This window comes from Schistocerca cancellata, chromosome 8, assembly GCF_023864275.1.
Source record: "Schistocerca cancellata isolate TAMUIC-IGC-003103 chromosome 8, iqSchCanc2.1, whole genome shotgun sequence".
NCBI classification, from domain to species: Eukaryota; Metazoa; Arthropoda; class Insecta; order Orthoptera; family Acrididae; genus Schistocerca; species Schistocerca cancellata.
Genome location: NC_064633.1, coordinates 10,525,768 through 10,534,869, shown reverse-complemented (window position 1 = coordinate 10,534,869; position 9,102 = coordinate 10,525,768). Strand labels below are relative to the sequence as shown.

Genomic DNA, 9,102 nt, shown 5'->3' with positions numbered 1-9,102 from the left:
GCGCCCCCATGAAGATAAATAGTTTCTACATTTTGATGCCTAAATTAAGGAAAGGAAAAATTTTTCCGCATCACGAGCTTCAAAGATTTTTCAGAACACCCAGTTCCATCAGACACAATTCGATAGAGCTGAGCACCACTCAAAGCAAATATTTCACCACGATTCTGCAGTTCCAAAAGAAAATGCAGCGACAGTGCAACTTCCTTATTGCCTGTTAATGACGGTACTCCCACTTCCTACAGCAGTCTTGCTAAAGGGATAATTAATTCAATAAAGTACCTAGAGAGATGCATACAGAATTTTAGGCTAGTTTGCTCACCATGTGTTGGGTCCACAGCTATGTTTGGGCAGGGCGCGGCGGCAAATGAGACCCACGAGGTTCTGCTGCAGATGTGTGGCCCCATCGTGCACCCATCTGCCCTTGCGTTGGATCTCATTTAGCACGTCCCACCATTCATCCTTCACATATAATGCTCCCCGCTCCACGTAAGTGTAACTGGTACAATTGATAATGCTCTATGCTCTCGCAACCAACTCACCAACTAACTTCTGTACCTGTTACCAGCTTATATCCTCTGTGTTGACACTACATAGATCGAAACCCTATGATGATAATGCGGCACACATGCCCTAACTGTAGTGATCTGCAAGCATGCTCAGCCATTTAAAAATGCACGCTAGCATAACAAGATCTCCTAGTGCACACTGAATTCTGGAATTACTCACCTTCGGGTTCCAAGTTAGCTGGGTCACAGTGTGGTCTGATGTCTCGCTGAACCCGTGCTCCAGCTCAGCTGTGTCCCCAGAAACATCTCACGCTCTGATTGGTTACTAACAAATAAGTACCACCTCGTGGAATTAGGTGATGATGGGCACCTTCCCTGCAGACATTCTGGAACACTTATCAACAATTAATATCCAAAAATCGAGTAAATGACACAAAAAACTTATTAAAATCTACAGAAATTATAACCGTTGAAAGTCACCATTCCCCACCCCCAATTCCTACAAACTCCAATTATGTGCGCCTCCCACCACACCCAGCTCTGCTACCAATTTATGACGGTGGAAGGAGCGTTGGTGCCGAAACTTCACAGAAGCTCACCTGCGAACCTTGCAGAACTAGCACTCCCGGAAGAAAGGAAGGTAGGAGCCGAGATACTGGCAGAAGTAAAGCTGCGAGGACGGGGCGTGAGTCGTGCTTGGGTAGCTCAGATGGTAGAGAACTTGCCCAAAAGATCCCTAGTCTCGGTCCGGCACACAGTTTTAATCTGCCAGGAAGTTTCATATCAGTCCACACTCCGCTGCAGAGTGAAAATCTCATTCTCAAGACAGAGATTGCTACGATCCTGTCACAACCGATCCCATTCCATTCTAACAATCTGAACTGAACGATGTAAACGAAACTTCCTGGCAGATTGTGTGTCGGGCCGAGACTCGAACTCGGGACCCTTGCCTTCCGCGGGCAAGTGCTCTACCAACTGAGCTACCCAAACACGACTCACGTCCCGTCTTCGCAGCTTCACTTCTGCCAGCACCTCGTCTCCTACCTTCCAAACTTAACAGAAGCTCTCCTGCGAGTTCGAGTCTCAGCCCGGCACACTGTTTTAATCTGCCACGAAATTTCATATCAGCGCACACTCCACTGCAGAGTGAAAATCCCATTCCTGAACGATTTAGTTAGAGACCTAGGCCTTTCTAAAGAATCGGTAGAGGTTTTAGGAACTATATTGAAGGATAAACATATGTTGGCTCTGGGTACATCCTTTTCTTGGTATCGATCGAGGTAAAAGGAGTTTGTATCTTGCTTCCCTCAAGAAGTGACCTGGTGTTTTGTAGTGATGTTCCTGGACTTGTGACACGCTTCAAAATAGAATATGCTCTTGATGAGTGGAGAGTTTTTATTGATTCTTCAAAAAAAAGCCTTACAGCATTACCTCTACACAGTCGTAATAAGTATGCTTCTATACCAGTTGGACACTCGGTTCACTTAAAAGAATGTTACGAAAACCCTGAACTGGTTTTAAGCAAAATCTGTTATTCAGACCACAAATGGACGCTATGTGGTGATTTAAAAGTGATTTCAATGCTGCTTGGTCAACAAAGTAGCTATGCAAAGTTCCCTGGCTTTCTTTGTGAATGGGACAGTAGAGACAGTAAGCAACACTACACAAAAAAAGCTTGGCCCTTGAAAAAACCTTACAGGTAGGGGTTAAAAATATTGAGAGGAAAAGCCTTGTGGATCCCAAAAAGGTGTTACTTCCACCACTTCACATTAAATTGGGGCTGATGAAGCAATTTAGTAGGGCATTGCCAAAAGAAGGGAAGTGTTTCAGATATCTTTGTGGACAGTTTCCTGGTTTATCCGAGGCAAAGCTAAAGGAAGGAATGTTTGTTGGTCCAGACATTATAAAACTAATGACTGATCCCTACTTTGTGGACAAAATGGAAACAAAAGATAAGGCAGCATGGACATCTTTTAAATTACTTGTTACCGGTTTCCTGGGAAACGAAAGAGATCCAGTACTCGACAACTTCAAGAAGCTGGCTTGAAACATGAGCATTAAAGTTCATTTTCTTCACTCACATCTTGACTACTTACCTGAAAATCTTGGTGATGTAAGTGAAGAGCAAGGTGAAAGATTCCGCCAAGACGTAAAAGAAATGGAAATAAGGTATCAAGGAAGATGGAATGTCAACATCATAGCGGAATACTGCTGGATGATGAAAGAGGTACTCCTCAGTGAGTCCACAGCCGGAAAATCAATAAAAGAAGCTTCGACAGAAAGCGAATGCGTTATTATGAGGACTTATGAGCTTATAGAGAAATGGAAATGTACTGGGAATGTAGTTTAGAACATGATTTACAAATAAAATAAAATTTTATAATGTTGGAAAAAATGTGATAAATTGCTTAACTTTTGTTATTATACCCCAAAATACTCTCTTTTTTGTGAGAAATCCTGACATGATAGAAAAAAAATTGATTGCATTTTTGAAATCAGTGCTGAAAAGTACATAAAAGTCAGTTATCAAATTTCAAACAACTTTCAGAAGCGTAAATCCTCTAATATACATGGCAATTCTGTTTAAAACAGTGGGCTACTTATTGGGTTTATCCATTGTGTACAGTACCACTTCACAAAGGCGTTACTTAATAATGGAAAAGGCTAGTGCTACACTGTCAATACATACCTCACTCAAAGGCACTGAACGCATCACACACACTGTAACACGTTGTTTGTTAATGCAGCCCTACACACATTATGAGCTGATGTCAGGGGCACAGCGAAGACTTCTAGTTTCCATTGCGTGCACCACAAAAATCTCCTATAAAGAGTAAGATGTTGAGCTAAGTAAGAGGACAAGGTGTAAGTATTACACCCTGAATATCTTTTGGGAACTATATTTTCCTCATAAGACAGAAAATAAAGAGGAAAAAGCATACTGTGAAAGCATTCTATGATTAGCATCACATTTTAACTAGCGTTATTATTACTTATATATGCCACACATTAATCGGATGCTTACTGTGTGTTATCTAGCTAATCCTTCACCGTATTGCCCAGCAGATACTTCTTAATTGCCTTCTAAATGATTTTCTTTCAGTGATCTGATTTAATGTCCTTAGGCGGCCGTTGTGGCCGAGCAGCTTAGGCGCTTCAGTCTGGAACCGCGCGACCGCTACGGTCGCAATTTCTAATCCTGCCTCGGGCATCGATGTGTGTGATATCCTTAGGTTAGTTAGGTTTAAATAGTTCTACGTTCTAGGGGACTGATGACCTCAGATAAATACCATAGTGCTCAGAGCCATATTATTTTTTAAATCTCCTTGGGTAGTTTATTGTATATACAGTTTCATTTAAGTGTATGTAGGATGAGCCGCTTAAGAGTCATTAGATACGTTTTATTTGGTATTTCAGAAGCTATTTGGTATTCTAATTTTGTAATGTGTAGCTGCAGTCACCTCCAACAACTATTATACAGCACGTCCTTCTTGCGACGAACAGTTTCAGACGGTAGGCGTCGGCTTGTTTCCATATTTGCAGTTTCGTTTCTGCATTGTGTAGCTAAAACATGCCCACACAAATACTGCTCGTCACGTCTTTCGTGCGTCGGTTTGTCTCCTGTTCCAACAAAATGAGTTTTAAAACGAAGTTTTACGTTCCCTTTAGATACAGCGGTCGCAGATTAGTCAAGTACCAAATTTGTTTCACCGATATGTTTTAACAGGGACAGAAAACTCTAAGACGAACGGCGCCACCAGGTAGTGCTACCGAGTTGCTGCTGGATTGCTGTTTATTCGTGTTTTACTGTTCCTGTTAATACGTATCAATAGAACGAGTATCGAACTAGACAAATTTAGAACCGTTCTATCGAACAGACAGTTAAAATTCCGACTTAAAAATAATTTTATTTGAAATGGGAAACAAACCGACGCTTTCTGTTGACACTGGACAACGCATAAAAAACGTGACGAGCAGCAATTGTTTGGGTTGACTCCTGCTACGCAATGGTAAAAACCGAATTATAAATGGGTTTGTACTGTTAGTCAATCAACAGATTGTAATAATACTTGGAATGTGTAATTTTTGTGCAAACATACACTTTTTAACTGGAACAATGCTATTGACATCCCATCTTTAAATGCGAAACTTTGTGTGTATGTTTGTCAATGCATTACGCTAAAACGGCTGGACGGACTTGTACGAAATGTGACGTGGAGATAGCTCATACACTGGATTAACACATAGGTTATTTTTAAAAATATGTAGTTCAAGACATTTATTATTTGAAGCATATAGCCTGAAACACGGAATAATAATTGTGCTCCATGCAACGACCAATGAAAAGACACAACAGGGAGGCCAATGAAATAGCGCGCTGCGTAAACGCTAATTTACACAATGGAAATAGTGTTCTGACTGCGTTGCATTTCAACGCAATAGCTCATTGAATATTTATCGCAGGCGCAACATTCTGGTACGACTTGCTGTAAATAAACGTCAGTTAAAGCCATATTGGTAGTAACAGCTGTAACGAGCTGCTAATACATCAGATGAAATAACAATACCAGAATGTCCTGCACAGCTGCGCGGTTAGAGATGTCATATTACCAAACTGGATTGTAAAATACCCGCTCGCGTCCTATTGCAGTCTTTTTTTTCAGCCTTTGTGTTTATAAAATGCTACTCACAATTCTTATTACAAACTGATATAATTACGACGTCGCTTCAGGCTATTATTTGCCCAACCCCACCTTCGGAAATCAACGGACTCGCAATAGAAAACTATATACACTCCTGGAAATTGAAATAAGAACACCGTGAATTCATTGTCCCAGGAAGGGGAAACTTTATTGACACATTCCTGGGGTCAGATACATCACATGATCACACTGACAGAACCACAGGCACATAGACACAGGCAACAGAGCATGCACAATGTCGGCACTAGTACAGTGTATATCCACCTTTCGCAGCAATGCAGGCTGCTATTCTCCCATGGAGACGATCGTAGAGATGCTGGATGTAGTCCTGTGGAACGGCTTGCCATGCCATTTCCACCTGGCGCCTCAGTTGGACCAGCGTTCGTGCTGGACGTGCAGACCGCGTGAGACGACGCTTCATCCAGTCCCAAACATGCTCAATGGGGGACAGATCCGGAGATCTTGCTGGCCAGGGTAGTTGACTTACACCTTCTAGAGCACGTTGGTTGGCACGGGATACATGCGGACGTGCATTGTCCTGTTGGAACAACAAGTTCCCTTGCCGGTCTAGGAATGGTAGAACGATGGGTTCGATGACGGTTTGGATGTACCGTGCACTATTCAGTGTCCCATCGACGTTCACCAGTGGTGTACGGCCAGTGTAGGAGATCGCTCCCCACACCATGAAGCCGGGTGTTGGCCCTGTGTGCCTCGGTCGTATGCAGTCCTGATTGTGGCGCTCACCTGCACGGCGCCAAACACGCATACGACCATCATTGGCACCAAGGCAGAAGCGACTCTCATCGCTGAAGACGACACGTCTCCATTCGTCCCTCCATTCACGCCTGTCGCGACACCACTGGAGGCAGGCTGCACGATGTTGGGGCATGAGCGGAAGACGGCCTAACGGTGTGCGGGACCGTAGCCTAGCTTCATGGAGACGGTTGCGAATGGTCCTCGCCGATACCCCAGGAACAACAGTGTCCCTAATTTGCTGGGAAGTGGTGGTGCGGTCCCCTACGGCACTGCGTAGGATCCTACAGTCTTGGCGTGCATCCGTGCGTCACTGCGGTCCGGTCCCAGGTCGACGGGCACGTGCACCTTCCGCCGACCACTGGCGACAACATCGATGTACTGTGGAGACCTCACGCCCCACGTGTTGAGCAATTCGGCGGTACGTCCACCCGGCCTCCCGCATGCCCATTATACGCACTCGCTAAAAGTCCGTCAACTGCACATACGGTTCACGTCCACGCTGTCGCGGCATGCTACCAGTGTTAAAGACTGCGATGGAGCTCCGTATGCCACGGCAAACTGGCTGACACTGACGGCGGCGGTGCACAAATGCTGCGCAGCTAGCGCCATTCGACGGCCAACACCGCGGTTCCTGGTGTGTCCGCTGTGCCGTGCGTGTGATCATTGCTTGTACAGCCCTCTCGCAGTCTCCGGAGCAAGTATGGTGGGTCTGACACACCGGTGTCAATGTGTTCTTTTTTCCATTTCCTGGAGTGTATATAGAAAATTATACATTGTGTGAAGCAGTATAGCAACTATTTCAGTTTTGAATAAGAAACTCTCATAATGTCTCACAAACGCAACGGAAAAAAAAACTGTCTGCAGTAGGACACGAACTGTCTTCAAACACTATTCACCTTCATAATGAGACGTTTTTAGTCGTGTGGCTACTCTGAACACATGATAATAAGGACTTCAGATATTGTATTAGCAGCCTGTGATGGCTGCTACTGCCAATATGGCTTCAAATGACATTTAATTACAACAAAGCGTTCCAAGGAGTTGTTGCCTTGAAAAGGAATAGTGTCATAACACAGTTTCAAATCTGAAAATTATCATTTATCCAGTGCCCATATTGATTTGTTTTGACAAATGAAGGAAGTACAGAAATATTACTTTAGAATAAAATCATCGCTGAGCTCCGTAATGATGTAACATGTTGTTGTGTTCTTCCGTCCAGAGACTGGTTTTATGTAGCTCTCCATGCTATTCTATCCTGTGCAAGCTTCTTCATCTCCCAGTACCTACTGCAACCTACCTCCTTCTGAATCTGTGTAGTGTATTCATCTCTTGGTCTCCCTCTACGATTTTTACCCTCCGCGCTGCCCTCCAATACTAAATTGGTGATCCCTTGATGCCTTGGAATATGTCCTACAAACCGATCCCTTCTTCTAATCAAGTTGTGCCACAGATTTCTCTTCTCCCCAGTTCTAGTCAATACTTGCTCATTAGTTATGTGATCTATCCACCTAATCTTCAGCATTCTTCTGTAGCACCACATTTCGAAAGCTTCTATTATCTTCTTGTCTAAACTATTTATCGTCCATGTTTCACTTCCATACATGGCTACAAGCCATACAAATACTTTCAGAAACGACTTCCTTACACTTAAATCTATACTCAATGTTAACAAATTTCTCTTCTTCAGAAACGCTTTCCTTGGCATTGCCAGTCTACATTTTATATTTTCTCTACTTCGACCATCAACAGTTATTTTGCTCCCCAAATAGCAAAACTCATTTAAGCGTCTCATTTCCTAATTTAATACCCTCAGCACCACCCAATTTAATTCTACTACATTCCATTATCCTCGTTTCGCTTTTGTTGATGTTCATCTCATATCCTCCTTTCAAGACACTGTCCATTCCGTTCAGCTGCTGTTCCAGGTCCTTTGCTGTCTGTGACAGCATTACAATGTCATCGGCAAACCTTAAAGTTTTTGTTTCTTCTCTATGGATTTTAATTCCTACTCCGAATTTTTCTTTTGTTTCCTTTACTGCTTGCTCAATATACAGATTGAATAACATTGGGGAGAGGCTACAACCCTGTCTCACTCCCTTCCCAACCACTGCTTCCCTTTCATGCCCCTCGACTCTTATAACTGCCATCTCATTGCAGTACTATTTTTAAATAGCCTTTCGCTCCCTGTATTTTACCCCTGCCATCTTCAGAATTTGGAAGAGAGTATTCCAGTCAACATTGTCAAAGGCTTTCTCTAAATCTACAAATGCTGAAAACGTAGGTTTGCCTTTCCTCAATCTATTTTCTAAGGTACGTCGTAGGGTCAGTATTGCCTGACGTGTTCCAACATTTCTACGGAATCCAAACATGTAACATATTCTCAGGAAAATATTTCGCACGACGTAGAATGCGTATTCAGCTGTCCTAGTGTCGGGATTCTTACACATTGTTTTCTGTTTGGATTTCAGTGAAGTGTATTGGACTGTAACCTTCGTCCGTACATGGTCGAAGATAGAGATACATTATAGGGATTCTTAAGCGTTGTATCCCCTTTGCATTTTAGTAATATTGTGGCGTCCTGCCCACTCGTTTTTTATAGGGTGCCTAAAGGATGCTGCTTTCTCAGATAGCTATACAAAAATTCAAGCAAATCAAAGTCATGGTTTTTGTTACGATAAATGTGATTGGCAATACAGGAACGTGTTTGACGCTATTGACGACAATATCTTTCGCTGTATAGAGTGTCCATGCAAGTAATGGATATGGATCACAAGTAACAGCTCTTATAGTGCTAGCCTGCGTCTACTAGTGTCCGTCTTCTACTGTCCGGCCGAGGCTGGCAGGAACGGCGCTTCTATTCTCTTCAGCTAGAGGCCGCTCCTGTATTGGGGTGCTCCTAGTCAGCGAACTATTGGCTGGACCGGAAGCTGTGGCTGCAGGGGACGTACAGCTTCCGGTCACTCCCCGCCATCCGGCCTTCGCTCTGGCGGAAACGCCCCCTGGAAACGACCAGAAGGGTACGCGTCCACCTCCCGCTTCCATGAACCAGATGAAGAAGGCGGCTACTACTACTGAAGCTGTGTGGGCGGGTCCAGCTCCATCGGTAGGACGAGAGGAGGCGGAGGAGGCGAAGGCTC

At 43.8% G+C, this 9,102-nt stretch overlaps 1 non-coding gene across 1 annotated transcript; it reads right to left on the bottom strand.

Annotated features, from left to right (window-relative positions):
* Positions 1–1,421: 1,421 nt before the first annotated feature.
* Trnap-cgg (transfer RNA proline (anticodon CGG)) lies at positions 1,422–1,496 on the bottom strand. Its single transcript has one exon. It is a non-coding gene; the product is annotated as a tRNA-Pro (tRNA).
* Positions 1,497–9,102: the final 7,606 nt, after the last annotated feature.